Raw genomic sequence first — 20,651 nt, 5'->3', positions numbered from 1 at the left:
ATGGTACCCTGAAGCAGTTGCTGAGGACCTTTACCGCGGAATACAGAGACTGGGAGCGGTTCTTGCCGCACCTCTTGTTTGCATACCGAGAGGTGCCGCAGGAATCCACTGGGTTCTCCCCGTTCGAACCGCTTTACGGAAGGAGGGTACGAGGTCCGGGAGCATTGGGAAGGGGAGGTGGAATATGAAGGGGTCCCTATTGTACCATATGTTCTGGAGATGCGGGACCGCATGGAGCAGTTGGCCCGGATGGCACGGGACCATCTCCATGCGGCCCAGGGTCGACAGAAACGTTGGTATGATCGGGGCGCCCGACAGAGAACATTCCAGGTGGGTCAGAAAGTGCTGGTAAATAAACTCCAGACGTCCTGGCAGGGCCCTTACAAAGTAGTAGCGCAGGTCTGCGACACTACTTATGTGATTGCCAGCAATAAAGATGAGAGAATCCAGAAAACTTTTCATGTAAATTTACTAAAAGAATACCAAGAGCGGCCAGAGGATATTGCCGCTATATGCATTTCTGCTACCGAGGACCCCGACAGTCTACCTATCCCAGACCTGTTAGCACCCATAAAATCCCCTAGCTTACTGGACACCATCCAACTAGGGGAGCGGCTAACCGCAGCCGAAAAGGGCCAACTTAGACAGCTGATAATGGAAAAGAAATTAACGTTCGCTCAGGAACCGGGAAATTAACGTTCGCTCAGGAACGCTAGCGACCCACTATGTAGAGACCCCAGGACAAGTGCCCCTTAGGCAGACCCCGTACAGAATCCCTGAGGCAGTCAGGGAAGAAATGAAAAAGGAAGTACAAGAGATGTTGAGATTAGGAGTCATAGAGCCGTCTGACAGCCCCTGGGCTTCGCCAGTAGTCCTAGTGCCCAAAAAGGACGGAGCTACTAGATTTTGTGTAGACTATAGACGACTCAATGACCGTACCGTGACAGATGCGTACCCGATGCCCCGAGTGGACGAACTATTAGATCGCATTGCCAGGGGGAGGTATCTGACCACCATTGATTTATGCAAGGGATACCAGCAGATCCCCCTGGCCAAGGAGGCTATCCCCAAGTCAGCGTTCGTCACCCCATTTGGCTTGTACCAATTTAAGGTCATGCCATTTGGGATGAAGAACGCCCCAGCTACCTTTCAGCGCTTGGTAGATAGACTTCTTGATGGCTTCCAGGACTTCGCCTGCGTGTACCTGGATGACATAGCGATCTATAGTGAAACATGGGGGGAACACTTGCGACACGTAGAGGCTGTACTGGATCAGATTCGGGCCGCAGGCCTGACTCTGGAACCAGAAAAGTGTAACTTCGGCATGGCCGAAGTCCAATACCTGGGACACAGGGTAGGATGTGGGAAACAACGCCCGGAACCCGCTAAGGTTGAGGCGGTAGCTAACTGGCCCACACCCCACACCAAGACGCAGGTATTGGCATTCTTAGGGACAGCAGGATACTACAGGAAATTTGTCCCGGACTATAGTGCTATCGCTAAACCCCTGACAGACTTAACTAAAAAGAATTTGCATAGGGTAGTCCTGTGGTCTCCAGCCTGTGAAACCGCCTTTCAAGCCTTGAAAAATGCTCTGATCCATGCACCTGTTCTATCTGCCCCCGTCCCTAACAAAAGATTTGTCGTCCATACAGATGCATCCATGTATGGACTGGGGGCAGTTCTAAGCCAGATCGGAGAGGATGGGGGGGAACACCCTGTCGCGTACCTTAGCAGAAAACTGTTGCCCAGAGAAGTGAGTTACGCGGCAGTGGAAAAAGAATGTTTAGCCCTAGTTTGGGCCCTAAAGAAACTTACACCCTACCTATATGGGCAGGAATTTACTCTGATCACCGATCATAACCCCCTGGTATGGCTGAACCGAGTAGCTGGAGACAATGGACGCTTACTAAGATGGAGCTTAGCACTACAGCCATATAATTTCTGCATTCAGTATCGCCCTGGCCGGTTCAATGAAAACGCTGATGGACTATCCAGGCAAATGGAACTTCTACCGTAGCAGCAGACCGGACAGCCCCAAGTTGACCCGAAAAGGATCAATCCGGGTCTGCCGGAGTGTTCCACAAAAGGGGAGCAGTGTAACAGATCCTTACAAGTCTCTGGTGGCTGTGAAGCAAGCAAGGGAATTACAGTTTAATCCTCTATTCGTTCCATTTTCCTCCGTTCACATGGTTTAAGTGAATTCACTGTGTACAGCATAGGGGGATTCGGTAGTAAAACCGTTCGTATGATTCCGTACGAATTCCGTGTATAAAATATAGGTGGCTGCCATTTCGGGACTTTACACGTGTTCGCGGCCATCTTGCGCACAAACAGCGGTGTTTGCCTGTAACCGCATGGAACTAAAAACGGATACGCAAACAGGCGAACACCGCTGAGTCCTCCAGACCTCCATAAATTCGTACGGAAACTACCGAACGGTGGGACGTTCGGTAGTTTCCGTACGAATTTATGGAGGTCTGCTTAATAGTTCTACTTAATAGCCTAGGGTGATTTCAGCGAACCCCGAGATTCGAATGGATGGCAAGATTTTCGTATCTTTTTACCGTGCGAACAGAGACCGACCGCAAGGCCAAAACTTATGGAACTATTTTCGGCTAGTTGGTCTGTGTGGTCGGTCAAATCTTTGGAACTCTATATCTCCCGAACCATTCATCCGAATGAGCTGATTTTTGGACATGTTACCTTCCGGATTTAAAGGTGTACCCCTTGGTTTTGAGGTACATCCAGAACTTGAGTAAAAATGTGGACATTATAATTATGTTATATGTTTATCTGAGGGGAGGAGACGTGGGGGTGTTACCATACGTATGATTGGTTATTTTCATCCTCCCCCTGGGAGTGTCCTGTGTGTACCTTATCCTAATAAAAAGCAGGCTGGGTGTTCCAGTCCTCAGTTCATCTTGACCCTTCAAAACGTAGCCTCGTCTCGTTCTTGGAAGGGGATTATTTGGGAAGGTTATTCTGCTCCTGTTACAGCTGAACCTGATTCTCGCTCTGGATATCGTGGATGGGATTACACCAGCTTTACTTCTCCCCAGCAGCTTGCAAGGAAAAGGACGTCTCCAACGGCAGATACCCTCTCTCTACCTGGTTAGCCGTTACACCCTTGTAACCACACCCCCAGGCATAAAAGGGGTTAAAGCGCCATTTAGGAGATCTTCCCCTTCCAGATATACAGGCACAGCTACTGCAGAACACCAAACTCCCGAAATGGATACAAAATAGCACTCCACCTCCCGAACTGGAACCTCACAAATAGCTGCTAGCAGACGAACAAGAAAAGCAGATAATCAGCTTACACTCCTTGCAATCAGTCTCTAAGAGCATACAGTGAATCCCCCAAAAGACGAGACAGAGCTCCATGTTGAGAGTCAAGCAGTGGTCTGTTTAATGGCACCAAAAGAACCTTCTTTTATGACAGTTTCCCTTAGGTAGGACCACCCACAGGGTGTTACAAAATAACCAATCATACATGTACATTACAGTAGACACTCCCAGCATTTACACACAAAATCCTCCCCTCTGCCTGTGATATAATTATGTCACACAATGGCTTAACATAATTATCACAGACAGTAAAAATACAGTTTTTCCACATATCCTTTAACTTTAAAACCATACATCCAATCTTCATAAAAATTACATATTTAAACTTAGCATACTTTAAACATAAACACTCTCAAAAATCATACAAATCCCCGCAGTAGATAAAAAGATAGCCGGAAGTCCTTTATGACCGACCGCAAGCACATTTTCATGCCCAAAAAAGTTCCATGGATTTGGGCTGTGCGGTCGGTCTATTTTGCACCGAGAAAATGACTAAGTCCCATTCGAACGAGCGTTCGAATCTTCGAACGGGACTTAGTCTCCAGCCGCGGTGTCGAAGACGGTACGGGTCAGCGGTGTTCGTGCAATTGGGTAGCCGCAAACAGTTCCATAGATTTGGCTGCACACACCGCTTACCGCGTTCGCATGAATTAAAATGTCCGCCGCCACGTGTTCGTTTGTTGAATGGCGGCCACTTCGGCAACTTCGGCACTTCGGCTGCATCTGAAGTGCCATATAAAAAGTGTCAATCCTTCCCCACAGTATTTAAAGGGCCAGAATGAATGACATACACTCTGGTATGGCCGAATACTGTTTTTAAAGGGTCCAATCTCCCAGGGCCATAGTCCAAAGGCAGCAGGCGGGCAACCAGGCTTCTCCAATGCAATGTGGCGAGATTGCTCTCGTCACATGTCTCCCCTTTTCCAAACAGACTAACAGGGTATCTGACCTCCTGCCGGTCAGTGCCCTGGTTAGTCCAGCAGCCCACCCACAAAACAGAAACAGCAGTACAGCCCACCCACAATAACTGGTTACTACACCTGAATAAGGGATAAACTTTTCCATGTCCAGGTGCCTCACCATGGCTGTGTGGGGGACTGGTAGGCTGCCTTGGTGGGTTGCTGAGTGGTACTCTGCCCTGGTGCCAGCGCTGCCACGGAAGTAGCCTGGTTGGAGCCTGGTTGATGGAGACCGACTGTCTCCCCTTTAGATACACCGCTCTTCTCCTGGAGACCGACTGTCTCCCCTTTAGATGCACAGCTCTGCTGCCGGAGGGGGAGACTGACTGTCTCCCCTTTGGCTAAACAGCCCTGTCGTTGGGGGGCAGGACCGACCGTCCCTTCCCCCTGTGCTGTAAGTGCAGAGACCACGGTCCCATCTGCACGGTTGTGGGGCTTACTGTCTCCCCCTGGTATGTTAAGCTGCCGCTGGGGAGAGGGGGTAACAAGCTCTTCTCCCATATATACTTCCAGCCGCGGGGAGGGAGACCGACTGTCTCTGCTCCCAATACAGAGTCCTGTTGCTGGGGAAAGGAGACTGGGCTCTCTGTTCCCTGTAGGATACTCTGCCGCTGGGGAATGGAGACTGGGCTCCCAATTCCCTGCTGTATCTCCTGCTGGGGAATGGAGACTGGGCTCCAAATTCCCTGGAATTCACTCTGCTGCTGGAGGGCAGGAACAACTGCCTCTGCCCCCTGTAACTCAGCCTGCCGCTGGGGAGGGAGGACGCTGCTCTCCTCTCCCTGCACTTCACACTGCCGCTGGGGAATGGAGACTTGGCTCCCAATTCCCTGCAGGACCGGTGGAGAGACCTCGGTCCCATCTCCACCGGACACCTGGGGTTCTTCCCAGTAAAACTTTACTCTCTCGTCCCAGCTGAATGGGTCTGGCTCGGGGTCTATCACTCTGCTCTCCTGCTGAGCCTTCTCACTGCATTGAAACAGCTGCTGGTAGCCCTGTTCTAGCTCCATCTCCCGGGTCACAAGGTGGACCAGGTCTTGCTCCATCTCCATCCCTAATGTCCTCCCCCTGGCACCCACCCCTGAGTGGTGGGTGGGGGCCCTAAATACTAATAAGGGGGGACCTAATATCTTTCCCCCTTGCCCCCACCCCTGAGCGGCGGGTGGGGGCCCTAAATACTAATAAGGGGGGACCTAAAGTCCTAAAAAAAATGTCCACCTAGGGATCCCCAAACCCCTAGTCACCCCCTCCCCCCAATAAAAATTACCCCCTTACCTACCCCCCTCACCCTAAAAATAATGAGGGGTGACCTTTAACTAAGTACCTGTAAAAAAACCAAAAAAAAACTTACCATTTGATGTTTTCTTTCTTCTAAAATCTTATTTTTTCAGCCCTAAAAAAGGACAAATAAAAAACCATAATAACCGGCGCAATTATATAAAAAAAAAAAAATAGACTGACAGGTAAGTCTCTACATTTACCTGTCACAGCACTCTGATTGGTTGGTTTGAAATCCACCAATCAGAGTGCTTTGTGTCATTTTACACAGCGTGGGAAAGTTGTTTGGAATTTTCCCACGCTGTGTAATTTGACTCATAACTCTCTGATTGGTTACTTAATCCACCAATCAGAGAGTTATGAGTCAAATTACACAGCGTGGGAAAATTCCAGAGAACTTTCCCACGTTGTGTAAAATGACACAGAGCACTCTGATTGGTGGATTTCAAACCAACCAATCAGAGTGCTGTGACAGGTAAATGTAGAGACTTACCTGTGAGTCACTTCATTTTCCTGTCAGAGCACTCTGATTGGATGGCTTAAACCCACCAATCAGAGTGCTCTAAGCCTAATTGCAGGGCGGGGCACAGCTTTATAAGCCTTCCCCCGCCCTGCAGAGCTCAGCCTGCGAGGAGCCCTCGCCGGGTGAAGAAGGATTTTTTTTTTGCGCTCTTTTTATTTATTTTTTTTATAATTGCCGGTTAATTGTCGGTTATTATGGCTTATTATTTGCCCTTTTTTGGGGCTGAAAAAAGAAGATTTTAGAAGAAAGAAAACATCTAATGGGAAGTTTTATATTTTTTACAGGTACTTAATTAAAGGCCCCACCTAATTAGTTTTTAAGGTGAGGGGGGTAGGTAGGGGGATAATTTTTATTGGGGGGTGGTGACTAGGGGTTTGGGGACCCCATGTCACCTGGTGGGGACATTGTTTTAGTGCCCCCTCCCGCCGCTCAGGGGTGGGGTCCAGGGGGGAGGACCTTAGGTCCCCCCCCTTATTAGTATTTAGGGCCCCCACCCGCAGCTGAGGGGTAGGGGCCAGGGGGAGGACACTAGGTCCCCCCCTTATTCCAAGTTAGGTCCCCCACCCGCTGCTCAGGGGTGGAGGCCAGGGGGGAGGACATTAGGTCCCCCCCTTATTAGTATTTAGGGCCCCCACCTGCCGCTCAGGGGTGGGGGCCAGGGGTGAGGACCTTAGGTCCCCCCCTAATTCTTGTTTAGGGCCCCCACCCTTATTCTAGGGGGGAGGACAAAAGCCCCCCCTTATTCTAGTTTAGGGCCCCCACCCACCGCTCAGGGGTGGGGGCCATGGGGGAGGACATTAGGTCCCCCCCTTATTAGTATTTAGGGCCCCCACCCGCCACTCAGGGGTGGGGGCCAGGGGGGAGGACATTAGGTCCCCCCCTTATTCTTGTTTAGGGCCCCCACCCACCGCTCAGGGGTGGAGGCCATTGGGGAGGACATTAGGTCCCCCACCTTATTAGTATTTGGGGCCCCCACCCACTGCTCAGGGGTGGGGGCCATGGGGGAGGACATTAGGTGTTAGTATTTAGGGCTCCCACCCACCGCTCAGGGGTGGGGGCCAGGGGGGAGGACATTAGGTCCCCCCCCTTATTCTTGTTTAGGGCCCCCACCCACCGCTCAGGGGTGGGGGCCATGGGGGAGGACATTAGGTCCCCCCCTTATTAGTATAAATACTAATACCGACCCGCCGCTCAGGGGTGGGGGCCAGGGGGCGGTACATTAGGTCTCCCCCTTGTTAGTATTAAGGGCCCCCACCCGCCGCTCATGGGTGGGGGCCATGGGGAAGGACAATAGGTCCCCCCTTCATTTTACTTTAGGACCCCCACCTGCCGCTCAGGGGTGGGGGCCGGGGGCGGGACTTTTTTTTTTTTTTTTAAACAGTGAGCAGTCACAGGCTGTTCACTGTTTACTAGACATACCCCTTTGTAACAGATCCTTACAAGTCTCTGGTGGCTGTGAAGCAAGCAAGGGAATTACAGTTTAATCCTCTATTCGTTCCATTTTCCTCCGTTCACATGGTTTAAGTGAATTAACGGTGTACAGCATAGGGGTATTCGGTAGTAAAACCGTTCGTATGATTCCGTACGAATTCCGTGTATAAAATATAGGTGGCCGCCATTTCGGGACTTTACACGTGTTCGCGGCCATCTTGCGCACGAACAGCGGTGTTTGCCTGTAACCGCATGGAACTAAAAACGGATACGCAAACAGGCGAACACCGCTGAGTCCTCCAGACCTCCATAAATTCGTACGGAAACTACCGAACGTCCCACCGTTCGGTAGTTCTACTTAATCGTCTAGGGGGATTTCAGCGAACCCCGAGATTCGAATGGATGGCAAGATTTTCGTATCTTTTTACCGTGCGAACAGAGACCGACCGCAAGGCCAAAACTTATGGAACTATATTCGGCTAGTTGGTCTGTGCGGTCGGTCAAATCTTTGGAACTCTATATCTCCCGAACCATTCATCAGAATGAGCTGATTTTTGGACATGTTACCCTCCGGAATGAGAGCTATCCAGCGGTGCCGGATTTAAAGGTGTATTCCTTGGTTTTGGGGTACATCCAGAACTTGAGTAAAAATGTGGACATTATAATTATGTTATATGTTTATCTGAGGGGAGGAGACGTGGGGGTGTTACCATACGTATGATTAGTTATTTTCATCCTCCCCCTGGGAGTGTCCTGTGTGTACCTTATCCTAATAAAAAGCAGGCTGGGTGTTCCAGTCCTCAGTTCATCTTGACCCTTCAAAACGTAGCCTCGTCTCGTTCTTGGAAGGGGATTATTTGGGAAGGTTATTCTGCTCCTGTTACAGCTGAACCTGATTCTCGCTCTGGATATCGTGGATGGGATTACACCAGCTTTACTTCTCCCCAGCAGCTTGCAAGGAAAAGGACGTCTCCAACGGCAGATACCCTCTCTCTACCTGGGTAGCCGTTACATTGGTTGGCAGCGGTGGGATGGTCCTTTCATCCAAGGAGCAAGTGCTGAATGGAGTCTCAGTATGCCAAGCTGAAAAGACCCACACTGAAAGATCTATTGGAGAATCGTGGTAGGAGTGCCAGTAACAGACCAAGGAGAGAGCTGACCTACTGGAGCTGGACGAAATGGATAGGTCCATGGAGGTAACTGAACCTATTGCACCGGTCAGCGAGGAAGATGTACTTACTGCTATTGTACAGCGGAGATTAGCCTTGTATCCAGAAACAACCACGGAACTAATAGACAGGCTGTTCAAGGACGCAAAAGAGGAGATCGAGACTAAGAGGAGTCAAGAAACAGAACATGTATTAGCTAGACAAGCCAGTACACATACAGTTCCTACTCCTCCACCCGCTGCTGCAGAGAAGAAAATACCATTTACTGCATTTAAAGCTTTTGCAGAAAATGAGGAAGAAATTGACGGATATTTGGCAGATTTTGAGCGGCAGTGCTCACTACACCAGATACCACCAGACCAATGGGTCACTATTCTGGCTGGGAAGCTATCAGGAAAAGCAAATGAGGCTTTTCGAGCACTTAATATGGAAGAGATTGCGCAGTATCAAAAGGTAAAAGAGGCACTGCTCCACCGGTACGCTGTAACCCCAGAGATATACCGTCGCCGCTTCCGGGAGTCCAAAAAGAAAGCTGTGGACTCCCACATGGAATGGGCTAATAGGTTACAGCGAGTGGCATCACACTGGATGCAAGGATGCAGCGCTAGCACGGGAGAAGAAGTATTACAACTATTTCTATTAGAACACTTCTTCCAAGGGGTATTTGCTGACTTACAGGATTGGGTAAGGGACAGACGGCCTAGCAACTTAAAGGAGGCAGCTCGGCTGGCAGACGAGTACACCGAAAGCAGGAGAGTAAGCCAAAATACTCCAAGGCCGGCTATCAAAGTGGAGCAACGTCCCCCAGCTGCCTCGTCCCGACCAGAGTTCCGGGCTCCCATACCACCAGGGCCAGCTCGCCCTCAAGGACACAACAACTACCCCCGAGACTCGCCTAGGATTACCTGCCACCGGTGCCACAACCCTGGACATATCGCAAGGTATTGCCCGCTGGGGCCGGCCGCTAATAATAATTGGAGGCGCAACCCCACAGAGAACAACACCACACGTACCTCTGCTGCCCACTGTATAGAGGCCGAGATGGGCCCCGAGGAATGCTTGGGCATCTTGTATGAGGCGGATCCGATACAGGCCGCCTCCCCAGATAATCGCCAGCACCATAGGCAGGAGGTACGCGTGAATGGACAAATAGCCCAAGGATTGAGAGATACGGGGGCTACCATCACTTTGGTGCAGCGACACTTGGTAAAACCAGAGCATTTGGCCAAACACACCGTTGCTGTCCGTGTTGCAGGGGGGGCTGTATTTCGTTTACCCACGGCCCGGGTGCACTTGGACTGGGGGGTTGGGTCAGGAAAGACCACGGTGGGCATCATGGATAATTTACCCGCTGAGGTCGTATTGGGCAACGATATTGGCCCTCTGACTTCAGCCTACTTGCCCACCACAGATGCAGCTTGCCCCTTAACCACCCGAGCCCAGAGCAGGCTTGCCGATGACGCCACCACAGGCCGGGAGACCCAGGTAAGCAACACACAGACATGTAGGTCACACATAAGGGAGAGGCCATTAACTTGGGACACCCCAGAAGAGTTTGGGAGGGAGACTAGAGAGGACCCCACCCTACAGACGTACCGGGAGATAGCCGCTAGGGGGGGGGATGAGCATGAACGTTTTGTATGGGAACATGACAGGTTATACCGACTGACTGTGAGTAGGAAGAAGGGCTGTGCCCCTTCACAGAAACGCCAACTAGTGGTACCCAGAAAGTACCGGTTGGAGCTTCTCCGAATTGGCCATGATATTCCCCTAGCAGGACATTTGGGGGGTAACCGCACAACCTATCGGATAGCCCAGACCTTCTTCTGGCCGGGGATTTCCAAGGACGTGCGGCGCTACTGCAGTACATGCGACATATGCCAGCGGGTAGGGAAGAGAGGGGACCACCCTAAAGCTCGACTGTCACCTATGCCCATAATCGAGGAACCGTTTAGCCGGGTGGCAGTCGACCTGGTAGGACCCCAGTCCATCCGGTAAGAAATATATACTTACTGTGGTGGACTACGCTACCCGCTACCTGGAAGCCGTCGCCCTGGCAAATATCCAGGCCGACACTGTCGCCAGTGCCCTAGTAGGGATATTCACTAGAGTAGGCTTTCCCAGAGAAATACTGTCTGACAGAGGGACTCAATTTACCGCAGAGCTGACCCAACAGTTATGGAAGGTCTGCGGTATTCAAAACCTCCTCAGCTCACCCTACACCCCCCAGACGAACGGTCTCTGTGAACGCTTTAATGGTACCCTGAAGCAGTTGCTGAGGACCTTTACCGCGGAATACAGAGACTGGGAGCGGTTCTTGCCGCACCTCTTGTTTGCATACCGAGAGGTGCCGCAGGAATCCACTGGGTTCTCCCCGTTCGAACTGCTTTACGGAAGGAGGGTACGAGGTCCCCTCGACCTCATCCAGGAGCATTGGGAAGGGGAGGTGGAATATGAAGGGGTCCCTATTGAACCATATGTTCTGGAGATGCGGGACCGCATGGAGCAGTTGGCCCGGATGGCACGGGACCATCTCCATGCGGCCCAGGGTCGACAGAAACGTTGGTATGATCGGGGCGCCCGACAGAGAACATTCCAGGTGGGTCAGAAAGTGCTGGTACTTAGACCGGTAAAGGTAAATAAACTCCAGACGTCCTGGCAGGGCCCTTACAAAGTAGTAGCGCAGGTCTGCGACACTACTTATGTGATTGCCAGCAATAAAGATGAGAGAATCCAGAAAACTTTTCATGTAAATTTACTAAAAGAATACCAAGAGCGGCCAGAGGATATTGCCGCTATATGCATTTCTGCTACCGAGGACCCCGACAGTCTACCTATCCCAGACCTGTTAGCACCCATAAAATCCCCTAGCTTGCTGGACACCATCCAACTAGGGGAGCGGCTAACCGCAGCCGAAAAGGGCCAACTTAGACAGCTGATAATGGAAAAGAAATTAACGTTCGCTCAGGAACCGGGAAATTAACGTTCGCTCAGGAACGCTAGCGACCCACTATGTAGAGACCCCAGGACAAGTGCCCCTTAGGCAGACCCCGTACAGAATCCCTGAGGCAGTCAGGGAAGAAATGAAAAAGGAAGTACAAGAGATGTTGAGATTAGGAGTCATAGAGCCGTCTGACAGCCCCTGGGCTTCGCCAGTAGTCCTAGTGCCCAAAAAGGACGGAGCTACTAGATTTTGTGTAGACTATAGACGACTCAATGACCGTACCGTGACAGATGCGTACCCGATGCCCCGAGTGGACGAACTATTAGATCGCATTGCCAGGGGGAGGTATCTGACCACCATTGATTTATGCAAGGGATACTGGCAGATCCCCCTGGCCAAGGAGGCTATCCCCAAGTCAGCGTTCGTCACCCCATTTGGCTTGTACCAATTTAAGGTCATGCCATTTGGGATGAAGAACGCCCCAGCTACCTTTCAGCGCTTGGTAGATAGACTTCTTGATGGCTTCCAGGACTTCGCCTGCGCGTACCTGGATGACATAGCGATCTATAGTGAAACATGGGGGGAACACTTGCGACACGTAGAGGCTGTACTGGATCAGATTCGGGCCGCAGGCCTGACTCTGAAACCAGAAAAGTGTAACTTCGGCATGGCCGAAGTCCAATACCTGGGACACAGGGTAGGATGTGGGAAACAACGCCCGGAACCCGCTAAGGTTGAGGCGGTAGCTAACTGGCCCACACCCCACACCAAGACGCAGGTATTGGCATTCTTAGGGACAGCAGGATACTACAGGAAATTTGTCCCGGACTATAGTGCTATCGCTAAACCCCTGACAGACTAAACTAAAAAGAATTTGCCTAGGGTAGTCGTGTGGTCTCCGGCCTGTGAAACCGCCTTCCAAGCCTTGAAAAATGCTCTGATCCATGCACCTGTTCTATCTGCCCCCGTCCCTAACAAAAGATTTGTCGTCCATACAGATGCATCCATGTATGGACTGGGGGCAGTTCTAAGCCAGATCGGAGAGGATGGGGGGGAACACCCTGTCGCGTACCTTAGCAGAAAACTGTTGCCCAGAGAAGTGAGTTACGCGGCAGTGGAAAAAGAATGTTTAGCCCTAGTTTGGGCCCTAAAGAAACTTACACCCTACCTATATGGGCAGAAATTTACTCTGATCACCGATCATAACCCCCTGGTATGGCTGAACCGAGTAGCTGGAGACAATGGACGCTTACTAAGATGGAGCTTAGCACTACAGCCATATAATTTCTGCATTCAGTATCGCCCTGGCCGGTTCAATGGAAACGCTGATGGACTATCCAGGCAAACGGAACTTCTACCGTAGCAGCAGACCGGACAGCCCCAAGTTGACCCGAAAAGGATCAATCCGGGTCTGCCGGAGTGTTCCACAAAAGGGGAGCAGTGTAACAGATCCTTACAAGTCTCTAGTGGCTGTGAAGCAAGCAAGGGAATTACAGTTTAATCCTCTATTCGTTCCATTTTCCTCCATTCACATGGTTTAAGTGAATTCACGGTGTACAGCATAGGGGGATTCGGTAGTAAAACCGTTCGTATGATTCCGTACGAATTCCGTGTATAAAATATAGGTGGCCGCCATTTCGGGACTTTACACGTGTTCGCGGCCATCTTGCGCACGAACAGCGGTGTTTGCCTGTAACCGCATGGAACTAAAAACGGATACGCAAACAGGCGAACACCGCTGAGTCCTCCAGACCTCCATAAATTCGTACGGAAAGTACCGAACGTCCCACCGTTCGGTAGTTCTACTTAATCGTCTAGGGGGATTTCAGCGAACCCCGAGATTCGAATGGATGGCAAGATTTTCGTATCTTTTTACCGTGCGAACAGAGACCGACCGCAAGGCCAAAACTTATGGAACTATTTTCGGCTAGTTGGTCTGTGCGGTCGGTCAAATCTTTGTAACTCTATATCTCCCGAACCATTCATCCGAATGAGCTGATTTTTGGACATGTTACCCTCCGGATTTAAAGGTGTACCCCTTGGTTTTGGGGTACATCCAGAACTTGAGTAAAAATGTGTACATTATAATTATGTTATATGTTTATCTGAGGGGAGGAGACGTGGGGGTGTTACCATACGTATGATTGGTTATTTTCATCCTCCCCCTGGAAGTGTCCTGTGTGTACCTTATCCTAATAAAAAGCAGGCTGGGTGTTCCAGTCCTCAGTTCATCTTGACCCTTCAAAACGTAGCCTCGTCTCGTTCTTGGAAGGGGATTATTTGGGAAGGTTATTCTGCTCCTGTTACAGCTGAACCTGATTCTCGCTCTGGATATCGTGGATGGGATTACACCAGCTTTACTTCTCCCCAGCAGCTTGCAAGGAAAAGGACGTCTCCAACGGCAGATACCCTCTCTCTACCTGGGTAGCCGTTACACCCTTGTAACCACACCCCCAGGCATAAAAGGGGTTAAAGCGCCATTTAGGAGATCTTCCCCTTCCAGATATACAGGCACAGCTACTGCAGAACACCAAACTCCTGAACTGGATACAAAATAGCACTCCACCTCCCGAACTGGAACCTCACAAATAGCTGCTAGCAGACGAACAAGAAAAGCAATTAGTCTCTAAGAGCATACAGTGAATCCCCCCAAAAGACGAGACAGAGCTCCGTGTGGAGAGTCAAGCAGTGGTCTGTTTAATGACACCAAAAGAACCTTCTTTTATGACAGTTTCCCTTAGGTAGGACCACCCACAGGGTGTTACAAAATAACCAATCATACACGTACATTACAGTAGACACTCCCAGCATTTACACACAAAATCCTCCCCTCTGCCTGTGATATAATTATGTCACACAATGGTTTAACATAATTATCACAGACAGTAAAAATACAGTTTTTCCACATATCCTTTAACTTTAAAACCATACATCCAATCTTCATAAAAATTACATATTTAAACTTAGCATATTTTAAACATAAACACTCTCAAAAATCATACAAATCCCTGCAGTAGATAAAAAGATAGCCGGAAGTCCTTTATGACCGACCGCAAGCACATTTTCATGCCCAAAACAGTTCCATGGATTTGGGCTGTGCGGTCGGTCTATTTTGCACCGAGAAAATGACTAAGTCCCATTCGAACGAGCGTTCGAATCTTCGAACGTGACTTAGTCTCCAGCCGCGGTGTCGAAGACGGTACGGGTCAGCGGTGTTCGTGCAATTGGGTAGCCGCAAACAGTTCCATAGATTTGGCTGCACACACCGCTTACCGCGTTCGCATGAATTAAAATGTCCGCCGCCGGGGGGCGGGGCCGGACCGCCGAGCTGGCTGGCCGCAAGTGGGACCAGCTCCCGCAATCCTAGGCCTGACAGGCAATAAAACTCCAATATCTGGCACAAAACCGACCGGCAACGGTGGCCCTCAGCGGGCGGAGAGCCCTGGTTCCAGGGTGAGGCTGGCCGAACAGGCTTCAGTCCCCTGGAGGAGGAATCACTTTGAGGCCTGCTCTGGAGGCGAGCGGGGTGGACGGCCGCTGCACTGCCGCACGCCATGCAGTACTCCGAGGCAGACCCGCGGGGAACCGGCCCCGTACCCCACCCCTATGGACCGGGGGGGTGATCCCGGTCCCCACTCTCGGAACCCGACAGCCGCAAGCTCAACAGACGAAACAACAGGGCCGCTAAGACCCACGCCCCAGGCACTGTCACTAAGATGGCGGTGGCGAGCCCAGAACCTCCACAAGATACCCGACGGCAGCAGTAAAATGAGCTGACTGAACATGCCAAAGGTACAGTTCCCGACTGCAACCACCCACTTGCACACATCCCAGAATACCAGCAAGCCACCCACCTCCACTAACACTGCACCCTCGGAGGTCCCCAGCTGGGTTCCGGCATTTCCTCCCTCTGAACGGAGAAACAAGACGACCCACAGAGGCATCGGCAGCCTGCAACCACCGCCGCACTGGGAGGCAAACCAGCATGTGGAAGCTGCACGGGGAGACAAACCAGCAGGTGGAAAAGCAAAGGAGCCATCACCCACATCCCTGAAAAGGAGATCCTCACATGGGATTAGAACACGGTAGAGAATCTACCCAACGACTGGCAGCAGACAGGGCTCCCTGATATACCACACCAGCAGCTGCGGAGGACGTCCCTTACTCACCTAATAAAGAACTTTCTCAACCAGGACTGTCCTGTCACTCACCGTCTCAACCTCAGAGACTATGTCACTCACTTACAAGATATGCTGCCTGGGGGTATACTGCACCCAAAAGCTTGCCTATAGATCACACTGTGAATAGGAGCGCCCATTTTGTTGACCTTACTGTCGTTATATAACTGTCATTAGTTAGAACTGCAAAAGCATGGGTGATCTTTGTTTCAATGCTACTACAAATGCTGGATTTGAATTGGCATATTTAACCCATCACATTGAAGCGACTTACCTAGCGACTGACACAATGTCTGATATGTGACCTAACTGCTAAGCGACTGTAGGACATGACTAGTTAGCCTGTTTAAGCGTGATCATGCCTAGGGCCCGAAGCTAAAGCGACAACGATTACCGCACGTAATAACCTTAAACTACTGTTACCAAACATCTGACTAACTCATCTTAGACAGCCAGCGTGTACCTAGCCTGTTTTATCATATATTGTTTTAAAAATATGTGCACACCTTCTAAATGCTTAACAACGGATACAACTGTTGTATGTTTATATTACCCAGGAATGCTGTTGTGGCATTGCAGTCAAGCGAATGTTATACATGCACATCAAAAATAAAGAATTAAAAAAAAAAAAAAAATGTCCGCCGCCATGTGTTCGTTTGTTGAATGGCGGCCACTTCGGCAACTTCGGCACTTCGGCTGCATCTGAAGTGCCATATAAAAAGTGTCAATCCTTCCCCACAGTATTTAAAGGGCAAGAATGAATGACATACACTCTGGTATGGCCGAATACTGTTTTTAAAGGGTCCAATCTCCCAGGGCCATAGTCCAAAGGCAGCAGGCGGGCAACCAGGCTTCTCCAATGCAATGTGGCGAGATTGCTCTCGTCACATGTCTCCCCTTTTCCAAACAGACTAACAGGGTATCTGACCTCCTGCCGGTCAGTGCCCTGGTTAGTCCAGCAGCCCACCCACAAAACAGAAACAGCAGTACAGCCCACCCACAATAACTGGTTACTACACCTGAATAAGGGATAAACTTTTCCATGTCCAGGTGCCTCACCATGGCTGTGTGGGGGACTGGTAGGCTGCCTTGGTGGGTTGCTGAGTGGGCAGAGACCAACGGTACTCTGCCCTGGTGCCAGCGCTGCCACGGAAGTAGCCTGGTTGGAGCCTGGTTGATGGAGACCGACTGTCTCCCCTTTAGATACACCGCTCTGCTGCTGGAGACCGACTGTCTCCCCTTTAGATGCACAGCTCTGCTGCCGGAGGGGGAGACTGACTGTCTCCCCTTTGGCTAAACAGCCCTGTCGTTGGGGGGCAGGACCGACCGTCCCTACCCCCTGTGCTGTAAGTGCAGAGACCACGGTCCCATCTGCACGGTTGTGGGGCTTACTGTCTCCCCCTGGTATGTTAAGCTGCCGCTGGGGAGAGGGGGTAACAAGCTCTTCTCCCATATATACTTCCAGCCGCGGGGAGGGAGACCGACTGTCTCTGCTCCCAATACAGAGTCCTGCTGCTGGGGAAAGGAGACTGGGCTCTCTGTTCCCTGTAGGATACTCTGCCGCTGGGGAATGGAGACTGGGCTCCCAATTCCCTGCTGTATCTCCTGCTGGGGAATGGAGACTGGGCTCCCAATTCCCTGGAATTCACTCTGCTGCTGGGGGACAGAAGCAACTATCTCTGCCCCCTGTAACTCAGCCTGCCACTGGGGAATGGAGACTGGGCTCCCAATTCCCAATACATCACTCTGCCGCTGGGGAATGGAGACTGGGCTCCTAATTCCCAATAAATCACACGGCCGCTGGGGAATGGAGACTGGGCTCCTAATTCCCAAAAAATCACGCTGCTGCTGGAGGGCAGGATCAACTACCTCTGCCCCCTGTAACTCAGCCTGCTGCTGGGGAGGGAGGACGCTGCTCTCCTCTCCCTGCACTTCACACTGCCGCTGGGGAATGGATACTGGGCTCCCAATTCCCGGCATGCCACTCTGCTGCTGGAGGGCAGGAACAACTACCTCTGCCCCTGTAACTCAGCCTGCCGCTGGGGAGGGAGGACGCTGCTCTCCTCTCCCTGCGCTTCACACTGCCGCTGGGGAATGGAGACTGGGCTCCCATTTCCCTGCAGGACCGGTGGAGAGACCTTGGTCCCATCTCCACCGGACACCTGGGGTTCTTCCCAGTAAAACTTTACTCTCTCGTCCCAGCTGAATGGGTCTGGCTCGGGGTCTATCACTCTGCTCTCCTGCTGAGCCTTCTCACTGCATTGAAACAGCTGCTGGTAGCCCTGTTCTAGCTCCATCTCCTGGGTCACAAGGTGGACCAGGTCTTGCTCCATCTCGTGAGTGTCGTCCCAGTCATACCTGCTCTCCCTCCACTCCCAGAGATCACTAAACCGGGCTTGTGTAGGGCTCCCATATTCGAGCTCTGAAAAATACTCCCATAACAAGCCAGGACCATCAAACTCCTCTCCCTCTGGCTTGTCATGCTCGGCTGTCCAGGGCAGGTACTGTGCCCCATACCACCAGAGCACCTGGTAGGCATCTTCCAGTCACATCTCCTGCCACACCCGGAGCTCCAATTCCTTCACCCATTCCTCCAGGGGCTGCTCTCCTAGGAAGGGCATCCACAGGGCTAGCCGCTTCTGCAATCACTGGTCTTCCTTGGGGAGTCTCTCGCCCCGCTGGTACTCCGTAATACCCAGTGCCTGGTACCAGATGCCTTTGCGAACTGCATCTCGGTCATCCATGGCACCCTCATCGTACTCCACTGCTGGTTCCATCCTGGTGCTGTCAGGGTCACTGTACTGGGACATGTGTTGCCCTCAAATTGTAAAATCCAAAGAAATGGTGTCTCCTCTAGCTGTCTTTCTGGCTGTAGGGACGATCCCGCCGCTTGCCGCCATTTGTAACGGCACCCCCAGGCATAAAAGGGGTTAAAGCGCCGTTTAGGAGATCTTCCCCTTCCAGATATACAGGCACAGCTACTGCAGAACACCAAACTCCCGAACTGGATACAAAATAGCACTCCACCTCCCGAACTGGAACCTCACAAATAGCTGCTAGCAGACGAACAAGAAAAGCAGATAATCAGCTTACACTCCTGGCAATCAGTCTCTAACAGCATACAGTGAATCCCCCCAAAAACGAGACAGAGCTCCGTGTTGAGAGTCAAGCAGTGGTCTGTTTAATGGCACCAAAAGAACCTTCTTTTATGACAGTTTCCCTTAGGTAGGACCACCCACAGGGTGTTACAAAATAACCAATCATAGACGTACATTACAGTAGACACTCCCAGCATTTACACACAAAATCCTCCCCTCTGCCTGTGATATAATTATGTCACACAATGATTTAACATTATTATCACAGACAGTAAAAATACAGTTTTCCACATATCCTTTAACTTTAAAACCATACATCCAATCTTCATAAAAATTACATATTTAAACTTAGCATACTTTAAACATAAACACTCTCAAAAATCATACAAATCCCCGCAGTAGATAAAAAGATAGCCGGAAGTCCTTTATGACCGACCGCAAGCACATTTTCATGCCCAAAACAGTTCCATGGATTTGGGCTGTGCGGTCGGTCTATTTTGCACCGAGAAAATGACTAAGTCCCATTCGAACGAGTGTTCGAATCTTCGAACGGGACTTAGTCTCCAGCCGCGGTGTCGAAGACGGTACGGGTCAGCGGTGTTCGTGCAATTGGGTAGCCGCAAACAGTTCCATAGATTTGGCTGCACACACCGCTGACCACGTTCGCATGAATTAAAATGGCCGCCGCCACATGTTCGTTTGTCGAATGGCGGCCACTTCGGCACTTCGGCTGCATCCGAGGTGCCATATAAAAAGTGTAAATCCTTCCCCACAGTATTTAAATGGCAAGAATGAGTGACATACACTCTGGTATGGCCGAATACTGTTTTTAAAGGGCCCAATCTCCCAGGGCCATAGTCCAAAGGCAGCAGGCGGGCAACCAGGCTCCTCCAATGCACAGGTGCGAGATTGGTCTCGTCACACAGGGTTACTGCCGTTTGTCCTGCTGTCTGTCAGAGAGATCTACATGGAACACAGGGGGAGCCAAGGGTTACTGCCGTTTGTCCTGCTCTCTGTGAGCGGGATCTACATGGAACACAGGGGGAGCCCAGTGCTACTGCCGTTTGTCCTTCTCTGTGAGCGGGATCTACATGGAACACAGGGGGAGCCCAGGGTCACTGCCACTTGTCCTGTTCTCTGTCCATGGATTTGGGCTGTGCGGTCAGTCTATTTTACACCGTGAAAATGACGAAGTCCCATTCGAACGAGCGTTCGAATCTTCGAACGGGACTTAGTCTCCAGCCGCGGTGTCGAAGACGGTACGGGTCAGCGGTGTTCGTGCAATTGGGTAGCCGCAAACAGTTCCATAGATTTGGCTGCACACACCGCTGACCGCGTTCGCATGAATTAAAATGGCCGACCCCACGTGATCGTTTGTCGAATGGCGGCCACTTCGACGACTTTGGCAACTTCGGCACTTCGGCTGCATCCGAAGTGCCATATAAAAAGTGTCAATCCTTCCCCACAGTATTTAATGGGCCAGAATGAATGACATACACTCTGGTATGGCCGAATACTGTTTTTAAAGGGCCCAATCTCCCAGGGCCATAGTCCAAAGGCAGCAGGCGGGCAACCAGGCTTCTCCAATGCAATGTGGCGAGATTGCTCTCGTCACACCCCTACTCGCGGTATAGCGAGTAGGGGCAAAACTTACTACTACTAAGTAATTTTTACTTAGTATTAATAAATTTGGCTGAAAGACCAATTTAGGTCTTTCAGC

Source organism: Pelobates fuscus, chromosome 2 (genome assembly GCF_036172605.1).
Source record: "Pelobates fuscus isolate aPelFus1 chromosome 2, aPelFus1.pri, whole genome shotgun sequence".
Lineage (NCBI taxonomy): Eukaryota > Metazoa > Chordata > Amphibia > Anura > Pelobatidae > Pelobates > Pelobates fuscus.
The sequence above is the reverse complement of the archived record's forward strand: the minus strand, read 5'-3'. Positions refer to the sequence as shown.